The 21,253-nt window shown below is 44.4% G+C and overlaps 1 long non-coding RNA gene across 1 annotated transcript; it reads right to left on the reverse strand.

Annotated features, from left to right (window-relative positions):
• Nucleotides 1-3,189: 3,189 nt before the first annotated feature.
• Nucleotides 3,190-9,217, reverse strand: LOC141738089 (uncharacterized). Its single transcript, XR_012585300.1, has 3 exons — nt 8,645-9,217; nt 4,344-4,559; nt 3,190-3,598 (listed from the first exon to the last, which is right to left on the reverse strand). It is a non-coding gene; the product is annotated as an uncharacterized LOC141738089 (long non-coding RNA).
• Between the last annotated feature and the right edge of the window lie 12,036 nt (nt 9,218-21,253).

A 21,253-nucleotide genomic window follows, 5' to 3' on the forward strand; every position in this document is an offset into this window, starting at 1 on the left:
ACAATAAGCATGACAACAGATCCCATGCAAAATGGTGGAAACGCTGACATATGATTCAATCCATATGGAATTAAATGACAAGAATATAATCAATGTCAGTCAAGTTGGTTTTGATAGAAAAAGTATTTTCAAGTGAGCCTGGCTTATCATTCTTGAATGAGATTACAGATTTGTTTGATCGAGGCAATTTACGACTGTACAATATGCTCAGACTTTTGTCCTCGTACCCCATACTCCATACTTAACTTGCTGGTGTTACATTTCCTTTAAAAAACTGGCACTCTAAATTATCAAAGAACCGTTTGTAAAATGGATTAAAAGCTGGCTGCCTGGCAGACCTCAAAGACCAGCCTCAGCTGGGAATTAGCACCAAATGCAATGTTGAAGGTGAGGTGTCACAGGGATCAGCAGGAGGTCTGACGGTAAATACCAAGTCACTGCCGGTGATGTGCCCCTTTCAAATGACACATGGGTTGATGAATAGTCTGACTTGGGCTCCCCACGCAAACCGCTATTCAAACACTCACCAATGGCAAGTTCTCCACCTAGGGAGAAGGACTGCAGGTCATCCCTGTCTACTGAAGGATTATGCTCTGAAAAGATTAACTGTGGAAATCATTCAGGAAAGAAGGAACTCAATAGGATCTTCCAGTGTGAGACCAGTGAAAATGGCTACTGCAAATCTTCTGTAAGAAAGAAGCACATCCTCCTCTCTGCGCATGGTGGGGAGCTCTGTCCAGCTCACTGCTGTGAAAGGATATTGCAAAGAAGGGGAAAAGGAACAGAAGAGAAACATCACGTTCAGAGAAGAGCAACAAAGCTGGTGAGGGGTCTGGAGCACAAGTCTTATGAGGAGCAGCTGAGGGAACTGGGGTTGTTCAGCCTGGAGAAAAGGAGGCTGAGGGGAGACCTTATCGCTCTCTGCAACTCCCTGAAAGGAGGGTGTAGTGAGGTGGGGGTCTGTCTCTTCTCCCAGGTAACAGGTGATAGGACAAGAGGAAATGGCATCAAGTTACACCAGGGGAAGTTTAGACTGGATATTAGGAAAAATTTCTTCATGAAAAGGTTTATCAAACATTGGAACAGGCTACCCAGGGAAGTGGTGGAATCACCATCGCTGGCGGTATTTAAAAGACGGGTAGATGAAGGGGACTTGGCAGTGTTATGTTGATGGTTGGACTCGATGATCTTAAGGGTCTTTTCCAACCTAAAAGATTCTATGATTGTATGATCAGAGTTGTTCAGGGGCTGGAGGTAAAGCTTTGGAAAGAGATGTGCAGAAAGCTCTGGCTTTTTAGCTGGTCAGAAGCAAGGCAGAATGAAGTTGCTCTTCATGTGTACTTCCACAGGATGTGGGATACTAGGCTTTCGTGGGCTCTTTAAACATCAGAACAGTCATAGCAAGAACTGATGACTCAAAGTGGAAGTCAGACAAGCTCAAATCGGAGAAAAGCTTCAAGACCATAGTGGGAAACCTGATCTACCACTGGAACGAGCAGTGAAGGGAACATTGGCTCCTTCCCTGTGTGATGCTTCCCTTGGCTGGATCCCATGCTTCTGCTGCACATGCCTATGGGCCCCCACACCAGGTGAAGCAGGGAAATGCATTGGCTTATCATCTCAAAAAGCTCCAACTGGATGATCTCATGCACCATGCACAACTCTGAACTCCCCACATGCCTCCCTGGGCCAGGGCGCTTGACAAGCCAGTCTCCCCTTGAAGGGGAGCTCTGCGTCAGCAGAACGAGCCGCATGGAGCCAGCAGAGCCTCCTCCGAGCCAACTGTGCACCATTCACTTTTGGGATATGCTCCAGTACTTTGGGCTTTTTAGCATCTTCCTGCTCCTGGTCACACGCCTCTGACAAGGACCTGACTCACGGAAGGATGCGCCTCGTGTGCATGACTCCATCTGCCTCCCTGACCTGTTGCTCATGTGCATCTAATGACTGCTCGGTGATTTCAGGGTTTGGACGCTTTCCTTGCACCAGCTCTGGCTCCTATGACTTCAGCCGTAATATTTCCCCGAATTGCGCCAGCTGCTTTTGCCAGCGGCTGCTGTAGACATTTCAACGCCAACAGCTGTTTGGAAACATGTCATGCTGCTGCAGTTGGGATGAAGGATGCCGACCATACCGGCTGCAAACCCCAAAGTTTGCAGCCTGTGGTTGGAGTGGTGACACCCCAACCAGCGCTGCCAGCCCCTGTCTTGTTGCCAGCCAGATGACTCCTCGTGACTGCTCAGCTCAGCAGGGGATGAGCGGTGCCATCTCCAGTCTGAGAACAGGCTGCAGAGGGAAGATGCTTTTCAGAGTGGTCTGCCTCAAAAAGCACGTTCCCCCCAGGACTCTCCCACTGTGTGAATAACTGGACAGCTCAGAAGATGGTGGTATCACCAGGTCCACCTTACGAAGTGGGACGTAGCCTCCTCACAACTTGGAAAGGACACTTGCAAGGAGAAGGCAGGTGCTCTGGGAAATGCTGCGTATAAACTGTCAGGTGATGCTTTGCTTGTGAGGGGGAGCTTAGGGAGTCGGGGTAGGGGAGGGAGATGGCATGAAGTGGAGGGAACATGCTCCATTCTTGCTATGTCCAACATGTTGGGTGGCAGAAAATCTGTATGCTTGTCCCCCTGCACATCTTTCAGTCTCCCTTTCTGTAAAATCCGGTGCCATAACCCAACCATTACTGTGATCCCCAGGAAACAGCACCAAATATACCAGCTGCATCTTACAGGTGAGAGTGGGAAGAAATGTTCTGCCCATGGACTTCAGAAGGTCTTGTTCTTCCAAATATTCTTGGCTGGACCTGCTCTTTTATTCAGGCATGCTTTGGATATATGGCCATCCAGGTGCAATTTCTCTCCAGCCTCTATGAGGAAGGTAAGGGGATTTTCTCCCTGTTATGCACAGGCAGGTTCTGTGCTGTCCCATTGGAGGAACCACCCAGCCCAGTGGAGGGTGGAGACCTTCTGTGCATCAATCTAATCCCATAATTAACCACTCTAAATAATGAAGAGATAGCTGGATAGTTCAGTCTAACCTTTCACACTCAAAGGACAGTGTTTTATGGGCTGTAACACATTTTCCAGATGGGCCCTACTGCTCTCCTGGTACCACTTTGGACTTCCAGGGACTAATATAATATAATATGATATGATATAATACAAAATGCCTTCATGCCAGCCAGATATACTTTTAAAACGAAGTAAAAGATGTGCCACATGAGATGGCAAAAATTACTGCAGTAACACAGGAGACCCATTGCACAAGGCTTTTTACGTGTGATGCCCAAACAATGATGCAATCTGATGCCTCTTACAGCTTCACTATCTCACACAGTGATAGAAAGAGAAGTCTGCAGAAAGCGTCCAAAAGTCCTGGGCTGAAATCCCAGTAAAGCCGGTGGCAGGATTTCCATCCATTTTGGTAGAGCCTGGATGTCTCCCCTGAGAATTCCTGCTGGCTCTGCTGGGTTGTGCATCCATCTCCAACTTCTCCTTTTATGTTATCCGTAAAAAGGACACAGGAACACCTGTTCTACTCGTAGACCTGTTGGGCAGTTTAACTCACCCATATTTGTATGGTGCTTGAGGATTGTCTGTTGAAAGAGTCAAAATAACCTCATTATTGTCTTTATTGCCTGAATATCTGCCCTTCCTATAAAGGCTAAAGCAGATGCACGATATGTGCTGCGCCATCAGATGTGAAGTCCTGCAAGCATTTCCAGATGGTTCCCCATTGAAACTCAAGGTGGTTGAAAATCCCCTCAAATCAAAGGATGCTGCAGGTGTCCTGTACCCTCTCAACTGGACAAGCAAGGGAGAGCTGTTATCTGAACAGCGTGTTGTGCCCATGTCTTCCTGAAAAGGCAGGAGACACTTGTGTTTAAAGTCAGAAATAACTTTTCCTAAGTGAAAGAGAGCTGCCAGTGCAGTGTCCCTGTGACACAGAGACAACAGGAGAGAGTTCCAAGTTCAAAGAGACGGAACTGGCGGAGAGGCTTTTGCTATCGGACGTGTCATGGGCACTGGGCTGGCTGGCTAGTCAAAGCCAAGAAGAAGGTGGCATCACAGGTGCATCACCCTGCAAATAGCAGTCATGGCTAGGAGGGGAAACCAAGGGATGAGTCATAGCTAGCTGCCAGGGAACTAGACAACTCTAGAGTGCTTTTTGTTGTTTCATCCCCTTTGCTATCTAAGCTAGAGGGTTACCTTGCTTGGGTTATAGCTAGGTCAGCGTAATCACCTAGTGAGGTCTGGAAATCTTCTCTCTGGGGTTATGGTCTCAAGCATTTGGAGCCCAAGGCTGCAATCTAGAGCTGGCGGGATCTGTCCCAGCCTTACCTCTGGCATCCTGCGTGTCCTCTGGGGTCCCACGTCTGACCCTCTGAGAGCTTCAGCACCACAGATGAAACAGAGGTATTATTTCCCATCTCGTGCTGGAGGAGCATCCTGGAGTTCATGCTGTGAGCCTGGAGGCCGTCGTGAAGGGTCTGCATAAATGCAGCCAACAAAAGGCAACCCCGGAGAGCTCGCAGGCAGGTGCCCTGCAAATATTTCCTGGAGAACGTTTTTAAAGCTTCATTAATTGCTACGTGGCAGGCAGGTAAGATGCTGCAACTCTATCCACTGGCTTTTTGCATGCGGTAATCCAGATCCTGTGTGGATTTTTTAGCCTGACTGCTCCGTCTTTGTGCAGCATGGAGGTAAATGCTGCCAGGAGTTTGTAAGTTTTAATATTACTACTGACGGACTAACGAGAGCCAAGATTTTAGTAGTTCCGCATTCAGGAGTGTTAGAGGAGCCCTAAATGGCTGAATTGTCACTTGAGCTGAAAGAAGTAGGCATGGTCTTTCCAATTATTCTTCGTTTCAGACAACAGCTAGCTGTTTTGGTTTATTGGAGCAGTAGCTGGGTAGAGGAACAATATTGAGTAGACGGTGCTGAAAAAGGCTCAGTGTAAGGCAACAAATTTTTCTGACATAGACCCAGCCTTACTTTGGGATATTGCTGGCAAGTCAATAATAGGTACAGCAGAAATCAATCGGTAATAATGTTGCAAATGAGGCAGGGAGCACAAAAAGTCCTTTCAGCACCATAAATAAATCTCTGTTTGTTCAAACAAGTAGCATTTATGACATGATATGGAGCTTCCAAAAGCAGACATTTGGGCAGAGAAAGACGCTGGAGTTTATTAAGCAGAGTAACTGAAAAAGAAATAGGCAATCTCTTCTTTCTTCTTTTTCTCCCTTTTATCCTGTAGAGATTAAATATTAGAAACAAAATGCAAGCAAAAGGATCTGAAGCTAAAGAATCTTACAGAGAGATGCAGCTGGGGGGAGGCAGTCTCCTGCTCAGAGAAGATGCTCTCTTGGGCTTAAAATTATTTTTAGGATACAAACCTACGGTACGATCCTATAGAATTTAGCAGGAAATTATACCTTTCTGTTGAGCTCTTAGGTGATATTAAATCAATGCAATAGAATTTTAGAGGTTATTAAAAACTCCGTAAAAATTAAATTATTCTCTGTTTAACTCTACAGCGTTTTAAAATAACTTCCATAAAACTGAGTTAAATTTCTACCGACTCCCACTGCTTTCTTTCCTTACTGAGTGCTACGAGATTTTTCCCATAAAGGTGTATTACGTAACACTAAAATTGCAGTGGATTTTCATTTGTAAGTGGACTGTCTTTCAGCTATTTTAGTCTTTATTAAAATACACAACTCAATAGTACTAAAAAAATAGTAGCACGACAGGAAAATCTTATAAAACATTCACAGATGCACACTGAAAGAAAGGTATTCTTAAAATCACTTAAAATCTTTTGAAATTGTAGGTTTTAAACCTTGGAAGGTCTGATATAATCTGGATGTCGAGAAACCTAAGGGACAATTCAAAACACAAATAGGAAAGGGCATTAGAACAAATAGGAAATTTTTTAATGTATGAGAGACGGTAAGGAAACCTCCTAGGAAACCGATAATCTTACAGCCCATCAGAGAGTAAAAGGAGCAATTAGGATATTGCAGAGAAGAGAACTTATTTCTTTGTGTCTGTTTCCAACCCAGAGATTGTCACTGAAATACTTGTTCTGTGCTTGCTCGTTGCATGTAATAAATCTGGGAATATTGTCAAAGAATTAGGCGAAGCCCATGCTTAAACGTTTTGCTGGAATAACAGCGTCAGCAAAAGCCCATGTGCTTTTTATATTATACCAGCAAAAAGTCAGCATAATGCAAAAGACAGCTTATTCTGCTAGAGGAAGCTTGTTTACCCAAAATTAACAAAAACTAAAGTGTCAACAAAAGACCAGTATGTGTAATATCTGCATTAAGGCTGCACAGCCCCTGTCTTCCAGGATGGGTCATGAAAGACCTGCAGGGTTGAGTAACTCCTTCCCCATCAGTGGCTTTTGAGTCTACCCTGCAGAAGGGCTGGAGAGGCAGGAGAGCTGGTGTTATCCCTGAAGATGTCTCTTGGTGGCGGCTGACTGAGAGGCACATAAAGAGTGAGGAGCTAGCCTGGAAATAACAGGAGGAGCCAGAGGTGACAGCATGAGTAGAGTGTTCATGCTGGTGCTACCTGATGAGGCTGGCTATGTTATGCCTGGTCCTCTTGCTACGGGGTTTGCCATGGGATGGTCCTGGTCCTCTCCTACCACGGAGCACACTGTGGCTTGGGTATCCTTTGCACAGAGGACAAGCTGGTGCATACGTTGGTCTTTCTTGGATACAGACTTAGGACATATCCAGGGCTTGCTTGTCTTCCCGGACCTAGGAACCGAGGAGCTGTTTTCTCAGTATGGGCACCATTAATGTCCTGTTTAGGCACCAGAGCATCCAAGGCTGAGCCTCATCCCACATTGTGGATGGAGAGAGGCAGGCGTCAGTTCAGAGCGCATGCCCATAATGCCTAGCCCTGGTACATAAAGGACATTTTTGATTGTTCTCGAGTGAACCACATCAACAAGAAAAAGAGGACAAGTGCCCTGGACTATGTCCCAGCCACGGCTTATACACGCCGGCTGTGTTGCCTGGGGCTCTGCTTTGGGACAACCCCAACTACCGAGCATTTTCTGGTACCTCTCTTTGAGTCCTGGCAAGCCTTGCTTATCTAGAGAAGACAAATGAGAGCAGAAAAAGAGATGCTGGGGAGAAAAGGATGCATTAAAGAATGAGAGGTCTTTAGGACTGGCTAATTTAACTCCGTGTATTCTGGAGGAATTAGCTATGAAGCATTAAGCCACTAGGAAACATATGCCTTCTTGGCATTAAAAATCTGTGACAAATCAAAGGACTGGAGTACGGAGTACACCTGGGTAATGCTTCTTGACAGCAACTACTACGGAAGAGCAACTGAGTAACAGCCATACTGGCTGTGTTCCCTTGCCCTGAGTCCAACTGGCAGCACCTGGCCACAAGCGTAAACTCTTCTACGCTCCAAAACAGGTACCTTATAGTCAAACCACCCATCAGGAGTGTTAAGCTCAGGACTGTGCCCAGACTTGGTCTGGGAGAGCATTTATTAGCCTCAGCCAAAATTATACCAAGGACCACACTAAAAATTTAACAGCATGGGCAATGCTTGACCCTGTTCCCTGGCCCTACTTAGTCATTAGTGTAGAAGTAGCTGTTGGATCAGAGCAAGATGCAACCAGTCCAACAAACGACCTCCAGCGATGCCCCTGTACACATCTCCACACCCATGGCGCTGTTTGCAATAAGCAAGTCTCCACCCAGGAGAAATTTGTGACTGTGGGATCTGTCTCACGTCCTGCAGCATTGCGCAAAAACAGGAAAGCCGTGCAGACACCATGGCTAAAAGTAAATTCACGATTAGCTAATATGTTTTGCTCTAATAGTAACACAGTGATGTCTGGTGCTAGCTCAATAGCCAAAAATGACTGGTGATAGTTACACCCTGTGCTTTGCACAGAACAATAAATAAATGATCCAACAAAAATGCCTTGCTCGGTTTGTCCCATTTTTTTTACCAAAGTGCAGGCAGAAGTGCCAGTCCCAAGCTCTTGGGGGCAGGACTTGTCATGTTTTAGGCTGAGACTTCCGTCATTCTCCATTCATTGCTGTTCTCAGTGGCTTTCAAAAATCTCACTACAAAGCAACTATCCCAAGTGAGGGCAAGACAAATAGTTGTGCTGGTAACGGCTCAGCTTGTGTCCTCCATGGTCACTGTCTACAGCAAAAGGAGCTGCAGGGACATGCAAAGGAGACTTTTCCCAGGTGCGTCATATGCCACACCTCTTGCTAGGGACAGCTTATGTCCCACAGTACTGCTGCAGAGTGGCCTGGGGAAGGTAGAGATGTGGTCTTGAACTCCTTCAAGGTGCATCATGTCCCTCCACCAAGAACAGCATAATGGGATCCCATCTCCTTCCACAAAGGAAGAAACAAAGGAGAATAGCAGCAAGGACCCGCTAAACCTTTTCCCCTCCTGTTGCCAGTCACAGAGCACTTCCCAAAGGAGCCAGGCAGAATCTGGCCCAACATGAATGATGTGGCTTTTGGCTAGCCCTTTTCACCTGTGACTCTCAAAGCATTTGGCAAGGTGCTCTCTTTACTTCCCTGTAATTGCAATACTCTAAGCAATGTGCATAACGGTTCAGAGTTTTTATAATTACATACCTTTGTCCAAAGAACACAGTACAAAACCGTCTCTCTGCAGCACAAATTAATTTCCCCTCGTTAAGGTTTCAGTCATGAGTTAATTGCATGGAAAGAAAATGCAGAAGACTTCAGATGCTATCCCAAGAAATTGTTGCTGTCGTTCATCCAGCTGGTCAGGATGTGATGATCAGTATCAGTTACTCAGCAACTGATCTGGCATTGGTCCCCTTTGATTTAAGATCCCGTAGACTCACTTGAACTTGCACACAGAAATAAGCTCTCCTAAGGACAGACAGTCTCCTCTTGGAAATGTTGTATTTCTTGTGAATCCTGGAATTCCTTTGAATTGGAGGGAGGAGTTTTTTCCACTGAGGAGCTGACTGCTTGTGAATCAGCATTCTGAAGAAAAATTAAATTTGCTGATAATTTAAGGTTTAGCTAGTGCACAGGATGATCTTTTGGCAATGTTGTGATGCAAGCTTGACGTTTTCAGGTTATAAACCTCAAGCAAATAAAAGGAGAAAGAAGTATGGCTTCGGAAAAGTTCTATCGGGCTGTAAGTCAGAGGCTGTTCCACAACATTTTATCTCTAAAATGTCATGCTGTACTGGCCTCAAAGCAAGAAGAACAGACGGTTCATCTAATACAATTATTTTAGGATCCTTTCATCATAAACAGTGTGCATGCCAAAATGAAAACGTATCATGGGAAAGCATTTCTCATTGAAGCCTGAATCTCCTCCCTAATGTTTATTCTGTGTCATGGAGAACACTAGGGGCCAAATACACTCTGGGTTAAAAACACTGGCACCAGTTCTTGCAACACAAATCTGGCAGGGATTCAGGACGTGACAGCCGAAGGAGGCTGCAATCTCCCATGTACCAACAAACCAGTTGATGGCTGGTGCCGGCGAGTGAGGAAAGGGGATGATGAGGAGAAATATGAAACTTGCCATGGAGGCTCGCTCCCTTCTTCAGCTGCTGCCCGGCATCCTGGGTCCCTGCTGCGGCAGTGAAGTGGTGTCCCAAGTGCCTGCAAGGTGCAGAGTAGGCGGGTAGTGGCAACATCCTTATCTTGTGTTGATCTCTGCATGCTGGTAATTCGTACCTCCTTGCAACGGCTCTTTAAATGCCATCCCGGGTGGCAAATCAGTCTCTTCTCCACTTTCAAGAACATCACAAAGTCTTTTTCCTGCAAAAAAAGGCTTCAGTGCTGTTAGTTGAGTTGGGGTTGCTGCAAAATTCTCTCTTCTCAGCTCGTTCCCATTTAGTGGATTATTTGGGCTGTTTCATTGCCCCCCCAGTTCGGGGCCATTGTCTTCCATCTTGCAAACATGAGCTGTACTTTTAACAACAGTGACGCTGCACTTTGTGTATTTAAATTCATATTATTTGTAGCTTCCCTCCTACCATGGGTCTGGTATGACTGACTTTCACGTCATCTGCAAGTTTATTGGTGCTGATTTTTATCATTTCCTCTGGGTCAATCCTAAAGACACTGAACAATCCAGGGTCCAAAATAAATAAATGGAAGACTTCAATATCTCTAGTATAATTGAATTTCAAATTACATTATAAGATCTCTTGCTGAAATAGTTTTTAATCCATTTACAATACCAGATTAGGTTTTGTACCATTTTTCTTTAATTGGGACTGTGTTCAGGAACTGTTCAATAACTTGCAGAAATCTAAATAATTTATAACAGCCTTATCTTTATTAACCAAACTTACATTCTCATTAAAAAAACATTCATTTGTTTGACATGACAGGCTTTCCATAAAACTGCTCAGGCATATCAATCAGGTTAGCATCCTTTAATTCATTACTAATCATAGCCTATATCAGATTTTCTTTGATATTGTTTGGGATCAGTGTTAAGCCAATGAATTTGTAATTACCTGGGATTTTCCTATTATGTGAAATAGAGTCTTCCAGATTCTGCACAGAGTATTCTTACAAATTTATGCACACAGAACCAACACCCTCGAGCAGTCTAGCAATTTAGTTGGCAATCAGCTAGAACGAGCAGGACAGCACAGGATCCCAGCATCACACAACAATCTGGGGAGGGAAAGACCTCCAGGGACCTCCAGACTCCCCTCTCACTGCAGGGCTAACTTCACCCTTCAGTCAGATTTCTCAGAGCCTTACCCAGTTGAGTTTTGCAAGGATGAAGATTTCAAAAGCTCTCTGGACTCCTGTTCCAATAGTTGAGCACCTTCATTGTAACTTTTTTCCCCCCTAATACCTAGTTGTGAGTCCTTTGCTGCAACTTGGGTTGATTGCCTCTTGTTCTATCACGCGCACCTTCTAGAAAAATCCAGCGCTGTCTTTTCAATAATCTCCTATGGGTAGTTAAGCTTTATCGTCTTAAGCCTGAATAACCTCTACTCTTCTGGGTTCCGCCAAGTGTTCTGTGTGGGCTCGGGTGCTGTAGGTACGTGCTGGCTCCGATGTGGCAAAATGCTTGGCCACCAATAGCCCCAGTGATGACAGACAGACTGCCCAGATACTGACAACTACTTATTTACTGTTCTCTGCCGAAATGGAGGCTGACAGCTATATTCATCTAGCTTAAATGTTACCTATGTCCTTGTACCTGCTCAGTGGAGAGTGCTAGTGGGTCTGGAGAGCCTAAGGAAAGCCTTGAGCAAGAGTCACCTCTGTCCAGTTAAGGAAAAGAAGAGGTAGGTGGATGTAGGTAGGTGGAATTGCAGGTCTGTTGCTTATGCGACCTTGCAGGTGTATGTTCTTCCTTGTTTAGAGATGTAATCATTTTATGAAGAACAGTGACCCGAAGAGTTGGGAACTTAATTTAATACTTTTCATATGGGCCTGAGTTTGTTTTCTGATTTACTAAAAGATATCATCACAACTTTTGGTGGAAAAAAAAATGCCATCTGTGCTATAAATCTCAAAGGGTAAATGCACAATACACTCAGACCTCTTAATTGCCTTTCCTAAATGCCTGCTTGGTCCGAGCTCCCACCGAGCTGAAGAGGGGTGCCTCAGCATGCAGGTGACCTCTGTAATGTTTACAGGAACGATCATATTAATTTACCACCCTAAAAAGAGTTTTAAATAAAGCATCCTTGTTACTCTTTAAATCTAGGCACTGGGAACAAGCAGGAAAGAGAGGAGCGTATGGGAAATGTCCTCTTTCATTCTTCTGGCTGGGAGTAATAGTCAGGGCAAGGACTGGGATATTGCAGAGGTGAGGATTGGCATAAGAGACAAATTGATTATTAATTAGATCTGCAATAATAGAGCAAAATAAATAATGGTTTCCTATCTGGCAAATGACCCAAGGGTGCTCTGCAAAGAGAGTCTGCATGATAGTGCCTTGCAAGCCCAGCAGAAGGGCTTTAAACTATGTTTGGAGGAGGCTGGCAACAGAAGTTGAAATGATGGAGAAAAGTTTCTGTGGGAGGAGGAAATTGTTGTAGCTCTCTGAGGTTAGTTTCTGACTAATGGGGAGGAGATTGCTGAGAATAGGAAGGTGGAGGTTAATTAAGTTGAAAAAGATAACAAAATGATGGAATGTCTTCCTCTGAAGAAAGGAAGGAATGAGGGAAGCAGAAAAAGGAGAATGGAGATTAAGCTGTACAAAGACTGAAAACAAGACTAGGAAAATTATGCCTGCCTCCATGAATATGGAGGACTAAAATGAGAAAGACCAGGGACAAAATGAGTTTCAATTAGGACGGGATATAGAGGGTGACAAAAGAATGCTCTGTAAAGGTAAAAGAAATAACAGGAAGGCAGTGGAAATTATACATAACTGAATTAATGGAAAATGAGAAACAACAGAGAAAAGACTGGACCATTCATTATTTCTTCTGTTTCCCCCCCGACGAAAAAAAAAAAACAAAACTGAAAAAGATCATGAACCGATATTTATCAGAACTACTTTTACTGAGGGAGTAAGACAATCCAAAATAGCAAAAGAAACATTTAAAATCATTCAAAGAAGTTAGACAAATTCAAGTCAGCAGGACTGGATGAAGTTCCCCCTAGAGCACTTCAAGCACTAGCCAGAGCAATCTCTGACTCATTAGTAATTATCTGGGAGAGCTCATGGAGAACGGGGGAGATCCCAGAGGAAGGGAGAAGGGCAAACAGTGCCTGTCTTTAAAGAGGGGGAAGAAGGACTTAGTGAATTATACACCAGTCAGTTTAGCATGTAATGCAGAAAAACAATACAATAAACTGTTAAACAATAAGTTATTAAGCACTTGACTGATAACAGAAAAACATACAATCAGCCAGACTGGATTTGTCATAAATGGGTGATGTTAAAACCATCTAATTCCCATCTTTGAACTCAACAATTGTGCTGTAGAATAAGGGAGAGGGAGTATATGTCACATATTTTGAAAGAAGCAGAGTTTTTAACACCATATCACATGACATTCCGATAAGCTGACCAGGAACTGTGATCTCTGTTGAATCATCTTAAGACATACTTGACAGAAAAAAACTGTATTCACACAAGAATTACTAATTCCTTTCCTTTGAATTTAGAGGGCTTTCCAGATGGGCTCCCACAGGGTTCACTCCTGGACCCAATTCTAATATTTTCATTAGTTATTTGGATGAAGAAATAAAGAATATATAATTACTCTGGAGGATATGTTCCAAAATATTGTTGGGAAACTGGAGTAATAGTATAAAATCAACCAGATTTGGTTCAGTACAGTCAAAAGCAACAAAATATGTCTATGCGAAGTGGCACATCACTGGTCAAGCAGCCATTTAAAAGAAAAAGAGCTATGAACGAGACACTGAACAGTACACAGCTGTTGCAGAAAAAGGCAAGTCTTATTCTGGGGTGTAAGAACAAGAATGTAAGAGGTGAAACATCAGAAGGTATTATTCCACTCTAATGAAGGCTCGGTTGGAATACCAGGTGTGGGTTTGGATGCCGTGCTAGGAGAAAGTAGAAGAAAGACGTAGACAAATAGTAGAGGGGCTAGAGAAAAGCAACGAAGATTATAAATGGTTCAAAAAAAAAGGAGGATTTTCTTTGCTTTCTCCATAAGGAAAAAAAAATAAAAAATGAGCAGATGAAAACTATCTTCTAAGACAGGGGAGACTTATGAAAAGAATATTAGACAACTCTTCTGGGTACAACAGAACTAAATTGACTTGATTTCCTGCAAAGATCATTGTTACTGGATATCTGGGAAAGAAGAAAAACCCACAAATCAAACCTAAAAGCTTTCTAATTCAAAGCAAATTTCTTTGAATTAAAATTAAAATTTCTAAATTAATTCCTAAGTCTTCCTCTCTGGAAGTCATTTAGCCTCTCTCAGGGATGGTTGAATTCTGCTCAGGGCACTGAGGGGGATTCATGGTCTCTCTCCAGCTCTCCTTTCCCATGACTGTCTTCTCTAGGTTGCCAATGCTTCCACCCAGAATACAAAATATTGATGCAAATCTTGTGTTTGCACTTTAGCATAACTTCAAACACGCTGTTGGTATTAATTAATTATCCAACAGCAGGAGGAAGCCAGTGATGCTAAATAAAGCATGGAGCTTTCCCCAACCAATAACAAAATCAATCATTCCTCCTGTGTGTTCCATAGTTTCCCCAATTTTCTTTTCTAATGTACCCATGTAGCTCTAGATAAGCAGAACGAAGAGCCTCCTTCCCTGCAGATCTCCAACATACAGCATGTGGATAGTAGGGGGACGAATGTGATGCTACGGTCCTCACTTCCGAGGGCTAGAAAAATTAGTGAGTGGGCTGGAGTGCAAAGCAGTTGTGCAAAAACACACATTGCATGACAGAGAAACAGAGCGTTTCTCACTTTTCCCTAACAAGGAACTCCTAATTTGCAAATAAAGTAATAATGGCTAAAGTTTGACAGGGCTGTTGTTCAAGAAGGGCAGGTGATGAGGAAAAAGGAGGAGGGAGTTCACAGGCTATCTGGAAGGAATATACTTTCTCTGAACTCTAGGAAGATTATGAAACAATCTGCTGGATGTCCCTGGGTAGAGATAAAGGAAGAGAGAAATCAAACAAACCAGAAGGAGTCTCATGGCAGAGTCTATTGTACATCAACTAATGAAAGAAAGGAGATTGAGGAAAGATTTTTTTGAAAAATAAATGGGTCATGTAATGAACAAGTGCTGGTGGATCTGGAGGAAAATGGTACACCAAGGTCAAGGATATTGTGAATTTTAAAGTGAGAAGGAAGAGAAAAATAAGGAGAGGAGGAAGAAATTTTAGATTTTGGCTGTTGCTCACTGTTGCCATTAGGGTCTTGGGGAAACTCATGGTACTCTGAAGGTGTCACCTTCTCCCTTCTTAGACTAGCACCAAGTTCTGAATGATCAGATGGCATGGACGGGTTTCTGTGGTCATCTTTCTTGTAAAACACTTTGTTTATTTCGTACAAATAACATTACCATAGACTGAAATTCTCAATGTAGATCTGCAGCATGGTTTTGGGGAGGGAACGATGTCTGTCCTTACTTTGGGAGAGGAAGCAACCGAGCACTGGTCTGCTCTAAATAGTCTTGATAGACAGTGTGTTGAGTTACTAGTAGATATGAAATGGCTGCTGTATTCTACCTTGAATACTTAGCAAAGTCATGACACCAAAGTCTTTCCACTTAAAAATCACTTTATGGATGTTGTATGATGCTCATAGCATCCCCATTCAGCAAAGAAATAATTCCTGCTCTCAAAAGGATGAAACAGGGGCAAAGAGTTCAATAATTTATATTTGGCAAATTTTGATAAGCCTTAAAGGTGAGACCTTCCTCGTTCACTGGAGAAATGAGGTGTAAAATCAATGTTCGTACAGTCTCTGCACCTCTGCTTGGTTGCCTGTGCGACGCTGGTGTGGCTGTAGCTAGCGCACTTCACATGTTGCTGAAAAGGTGCATGAGGAAATGATCAGAGAGGGTAGGATGTGGTTAAAGCCTCAGTTTGCAAACTGGAGCTAATGTGAGGGAAGCATATTATGTCTCACATCCATTAAGGCCTCCAGCAATCACCTCCCACTAAGATGAAGGAGCAGCAGAGAAGGAATTGTGACTTCCTGAGTCCCAGTAGCTCCTGGAGCTGTTCCTGTTAATATTCAATTATGTGCTGCCCTGGACTTAGAGCACCGAACTATGTCTCACTCCAGCCCTGAGGCTCAGCTGCAACAAACACAGCTGCAGGAGGTCGAGCCACAGAGAGAAACAACCCCCAAAACAGGGTTATCACACCTCCAGCCGCCTGTGCGGAACCAGCACGTAGGAGGAACCCTGCTGTCCTGTCCACCCCCTGCCTTCTCCATCTCCCCTCTCCAGGTTGCGTGGCTTTGGGGAAGAGGCTACAGGTGGGGAAGAGGCTACAGGTAGGAGCTGTGGGCAGGGTCATCAGACTTTTTTCCTCCTGTTTTTTATCCTAGATGTGCCAGTTGACCATATAATACTCTGTGTGCTCTTCCTCTCCATCTCATACCATGCAGCTTCTGCCATGGCTTTTCCTTCATTTCACCCCCCAACCCCGCATCTCTCCCATCCCTGTTGACCCATCTGCCCTCTGATAAACCTCTTCCACTTCCAGATTATGGTATTAACTTGACATTTGCAAAAGGTCACTGTGTTTGCTCTGCCTGAGAGTTGTATTTCTCACTCTGTCTTTTTGCTTTGTAAGCCCTTCATGGAAGAGGTTATCTTCTAAGGTATGACTATATAGCGTCCAGGAAAACGAGGCCCCTGATCTCATTCGGGGTCTAGCAGCTGTAAGAGAGAGAATAGCATGCTCCTTGATAGAGAGTCTGGCTCCAATGTTATAGATTAATCATCACAGGGTAATGAATCTTAACTGGTATGGAAAAGTCTCCCTTCCAGAAGAGGTCCATACACAGCATCTCACAGTAGAACAACTAATGCCTTAGTCTCAAAGAGCAGCAGTACCAGATCACTCCTATATTTCCTGGAGTTCACCCGGACCGTGTGGTATTGCTGGAGCATATGCCATTTGGGACTGCTGCAGGAACAAATATGGGACATAAGGGATGTGACACACAATACATATTTTGTACATCCAGTTTATGCATATGAAGGCACAGCTTTTTTTAGCTTGCAGTTTGTCACGCTGAAACTGTTGTTGCATCAAACTAATTGCAATGAGATGAGAGCGTATGTTATGCATCGCGTTAGGATATCTGTCCTGCAGTGGCTGGTCCAAGCAAGGAGCAGCTGGTAGAGAAAGGATACACAAATTAAGCCTTTGCTCTACGGTGAGAATGGGTCTGATCCTGTCCTCTGGTCTTGACCTGACCATCATCCCTGTGTTTGCCTCCCAGCATACGCTGAGGCGGAGATGCAGGGCTAGAGCTCGCCTATGCCATAATCTCAGTTAGGCAGTCGTGAGAGCTTCAGCCTAGGTAGGAACTCATCACGTTTCCTTTTTGTCCATGAGGAGATACCCAAGGCTGGGTTCTTCTCAAGCATAAGCTGACTCTAAGCCTCAGCTACAGCGAGGCTACACCAGAAAGGTAGATGGGAGAGCAGGGCTGTAGGACTCATCAGGCTCAAGCCTGTGGTTGAGACTGTTCTTCACTTGGCATGTAGGCATCTTAGCAGCAAGGCATCTACTGACCACGTTTGGAAAAGGTGCAGGTAGGGGATCTTTGCCGATAGCTTTAGTGCCAAAGCCAACGGAACACTAGACAAACAAGCCATGCTAACTCTAAGAACACCCAGACCCGGCAACACTGACATGGTTTGCTTTGGGAGTGACACAAAAGCTAGATCGTTCCTCAAAACTGCATAGAGGCATTCCCAGGTATTAACTTTTCCCTTTTCATACGAAGATATTCCTTAAACTCCTCTACTGTTTTGCTTTGAAAACAACCCGTTCCCTGAACTATCCTGGTTCCTCTTCTTCTCCAAGATACCCCTGGCCAGCCACTGATACATCTAGGCAGGATACGGCAGCGCTGTGGCTCAGCGTAGCTACATATAGATTAATTGGCTGGTACATATGGGTTGGGTGGCTGGAAGGTGGCTGCCAACCCTGGTGCATTATGGCTAAATTCTGCTTCAGTTTCTGATCTGGGTCTCTCCCTCCTGTCTGAGTGCTGATTTTCTTGCAACTTGCAGGAATAAAACTGTCTTTGAAATATCTGCTTTCTCCCAAGTTCATCTGAAATTCGTTAATGGGTTCAGAAGCTTTTGGGAGAGGGAGGTGGACACAGACATGGACAGAAAAGCAGCTCAGCAGAACCCTTATTTCCTTAGGGAGGCAGCGTAAAGAAACATAAGCATTTATTCTCATCTGTTGCTGGGCTTACGACCCACACAAATAACAGGGAAAAGCGAGCAAGCAGCCGACTGCAGAATGGGAACAGGGAAAATGACTCAGCAAGCTTGGCACCAATCTGGAGAAAATGCAGGTACATTATAACCTTGCTTGAGCATCCCATCTCGTCCGTGACATGACGTAGAAACAGCAGCTCATGTAGCTATTTGCAACCGACGGAAACATTCCTTATGATAAACGATTTAGCTCTGCTTTTGCTAATAGTTATACACAGGAGCAGAGCAGGTGAGAGTCTCCCTTTATATTTGGGAAGAGAAAGGAGAGAAAGGGAGAGAAAAAGTTCAATGAAAACCTCTCATTGCTTTTTAAATATCCTTTTTTTCTATTATCAGTTGACAAATAGCTGCTGAATTATAGTTTCATGCTTTGTTCATGTCATTTTTCCTAAGATCAGTATTTCCTGCTACATCACCTTAGAAACTTGATCAACAAACACTCTGCTCTACACGTAAACAAAGCTTTATTTTACCCTATTTTTGACAGCAGCCAGTGTTTTAGACACCAGAACATTTCAGGTTTTCTGGGCTATTTGCCTCAATTTCACAATTTGTGTTTGTTTTTGAGGGCCTGTCGGCATTGTTTATACCTAGATCTGTTTGAGTAGTAATGTTTTCATGTGAGTGACAAAGAAAATATATTACTGCAAATTGCTTTCTGGAATCAGGCTTTCTTCTCTTCTGTCGAGAGTTGAAATGAAACTGCACTTTCTAACACATGGGAACTAAAGAGTGAAACGAATTTGAAAGAGAAGTGAAACAAGAAGATTCGGTTTCAGTAGCAAAAATGAACAAAAAAAGAAGCAAAGACAACATTGATAAGTAAGCAGGACCATCTCCGAAGCTCAAGCTGTAATAAAACCCAAGAGAGTTATCTCTAACAGAGGAACTGAAAAACTCTGCGGAGCCCTTTAACCATTTCCTTGTGGAATAGCATCGGATCTTGTCCTGACCCCATGACAAGGGTCTTTTTTTTTCACTGCGGAAAAAATAAGATCGGAGCCCCATAAAATTTTCTTACTTGCTTTCACAAGATGAGCATTTCCCACATAGCCACTGTGAAAATAGAGATTAATGCAACAACAAACAGGGGATTTTATTTGGCAGTTTAAAAAAACCTGCACAGGAACCCCAGCTATTGAGCCTCCTGTGATCTGCCACAACACAGAGTTCATCAGTTAGGGATTAATTTTAAGGCAGATATTAAAGTCTATCACATGATGAAGGATTTTCCTATATGTGCACTTTCAATGGGATGCTTTAAATCCTGTGCATGCGTGTGTATATGCATGAGTACGTGCACATCAGTGTTTATTCAAACCTTTTTCATTCACAGGCAGATATAGCCTTAGGCTTCTTCAGGCCTTTACAAGGAACATAAACTTGGGAGGCGAGAGAGACAAGAGTCATCTTTAAAACTCACAGTTTTGAAAGTAAGTTTTTGAAGGGAGCAGGCTCAGGTGGAAGGAGCCACAATCGTAAAGATTTTATAACTAACAACATTTTTTAAGAGGAGGCAGAATCCCTGCTCTTTCTTAGTGCAAGACCTCCTTGCAAGAATTTATAGTAAATTTCGGAAAAAGCACCCTTTTTACAGAGATGCATCATTTTGCTATTCTTCTCAGCTGTAACCAAAAGCCTCTTGGCTTGACAAAATAAAATAAAGCTGTGTGATGATGTGCTGTCATTGCTGCTGCCGCCACTCTGCCTCCTGCAAATCTCCCAACATTCTGCACCGATCTTCCCATCAGAGCCCACTAAGGGAGTGATACCTTCTCCTTCCAGCCTAAATCCTGCACCAGACAAACTTACCCTTCAGCTTTGTAAAACACGGCTTGGGTGTGCAGCAAGCGGCTCTGCCTGAGGTGCCGTTTCCGAGGGCTGGTGTGGCTAGGTAACTCTCTTCCCATGACACAGCAGAACAGCAACAGCAGCAGCAGCAGCAGAGTAAAACAGATCGGTTCTGGCAGTACTCCTAGAAGACTACTTTATATCCTAGCTCCAGCCTCTTTCTCCCTTAAGGATGATCTGAAGAAGGGAATATGGAATAAAAAGAGTCTTAGTGAGGTAGGGAAATAAGGCCCAGGGAGAGGGAGAGCGAGGCATGCTGGAGCTAGACTCCATGGCAGTGGGACAACCCAGAGAAAATGGCAGAAAGGAATGCAGAGGTAGAAATCCCCTCAAAATTGGATGGGAAAGGACAGATAAAAAACAACGAAGTGTAGGGTGGATAGAGGGAAGACTCGGAAAAGAAGGAAGGAAAGGAGGATGAACCTGTCTCACTCACTTAACTCTTCTCAGATAAAATCATTAATTCCTACAAAACTCCTGAAAGATTTTGAAAAATAATAGTAGAGGTATCCAAAACACTGATCTGTTACATATACAGCTTATTGCACGGGCTCTTGGAAACGAGTGGGGTAGAGCACAGGTACTTCAACTCTGGAAGCATTAATGGGAGAGTGAAGGGAGATGATCTGCCATCATTGCCAGAATCAGGCCTGCGTCAGCTCTGGTCCCCTCCCAAGGCTGACAGTACATGTGACGGGCATCAGCGTCAACCCCACAGATGGGAAAAAGGTCGTTTATATGACTCCCTTCAAGAAAACTCGATGAGACACTGAAAAATTAAATTCCAAACTTAAAAATTATTGCATCTGTGGGTCATGCTTTAATTTGCTGGCACGCTGCGATTTCCAGTGGAACCTGTGAGGAAGGAATGAATGCAGCACGCTTTTCCCGCTTCAGTTTTTAACAGCAAATCCATCCCCCCCTACAAGCTAGCCCCTGGAACCTTGCACTTGACCGCCAACATGACGCCACCAGTTCGGGCGCAGAATCTGGGGACCTCCCGTGAGAACCATGCACCGTCTTCTGTGGAGAAAACCCCGAGAGCCCCCTGCACATCGCCAGCCTGGCAGAGGTTTGGCGGTGGGACCACGGAGCAGGTGGGCTTCAGCTCCTCCATCCCAAATCGTGGGGGCAGGAGGAAAACTGGGAAAGGAAAAAATACAACCCACTTCAGCACTGCAGGCAGAACAGCAGCCTGAGGAACGCGGCGCTGCCCGCCCGGCCTCCCGCACCCCCGGCCGCGGGCAGGCGGCTGGAGACCGGCGGCGGGGCTCGCGGGGGGAACCGGGGTCTTCTCAAAGCGCGGAAAATGCCTTCATCTTTCCTTTCCCCTTCTCCAAGGGGTGTCTGTTTGTATAGGCGGCTTGCATTATGGCGGTGGCAAGTGTACGTCGCTAGAAACGGCTCCGTCCAGCATCTCTACAACCCGCTCTGGCAAACCGACGGCAT

Source organism: Larus michahellis, chromosome 1, assembly GCF_964199755.1.
Source record: "Larus michahellis chromosome 1, bLarMic1.1, whole genome shotgun sequence".
Lineage (NCBI taxonomy): Eukaryota > Metazoa > Chordata > Aves > Charadriiformes > Laridae > Larus > Larus michahellis.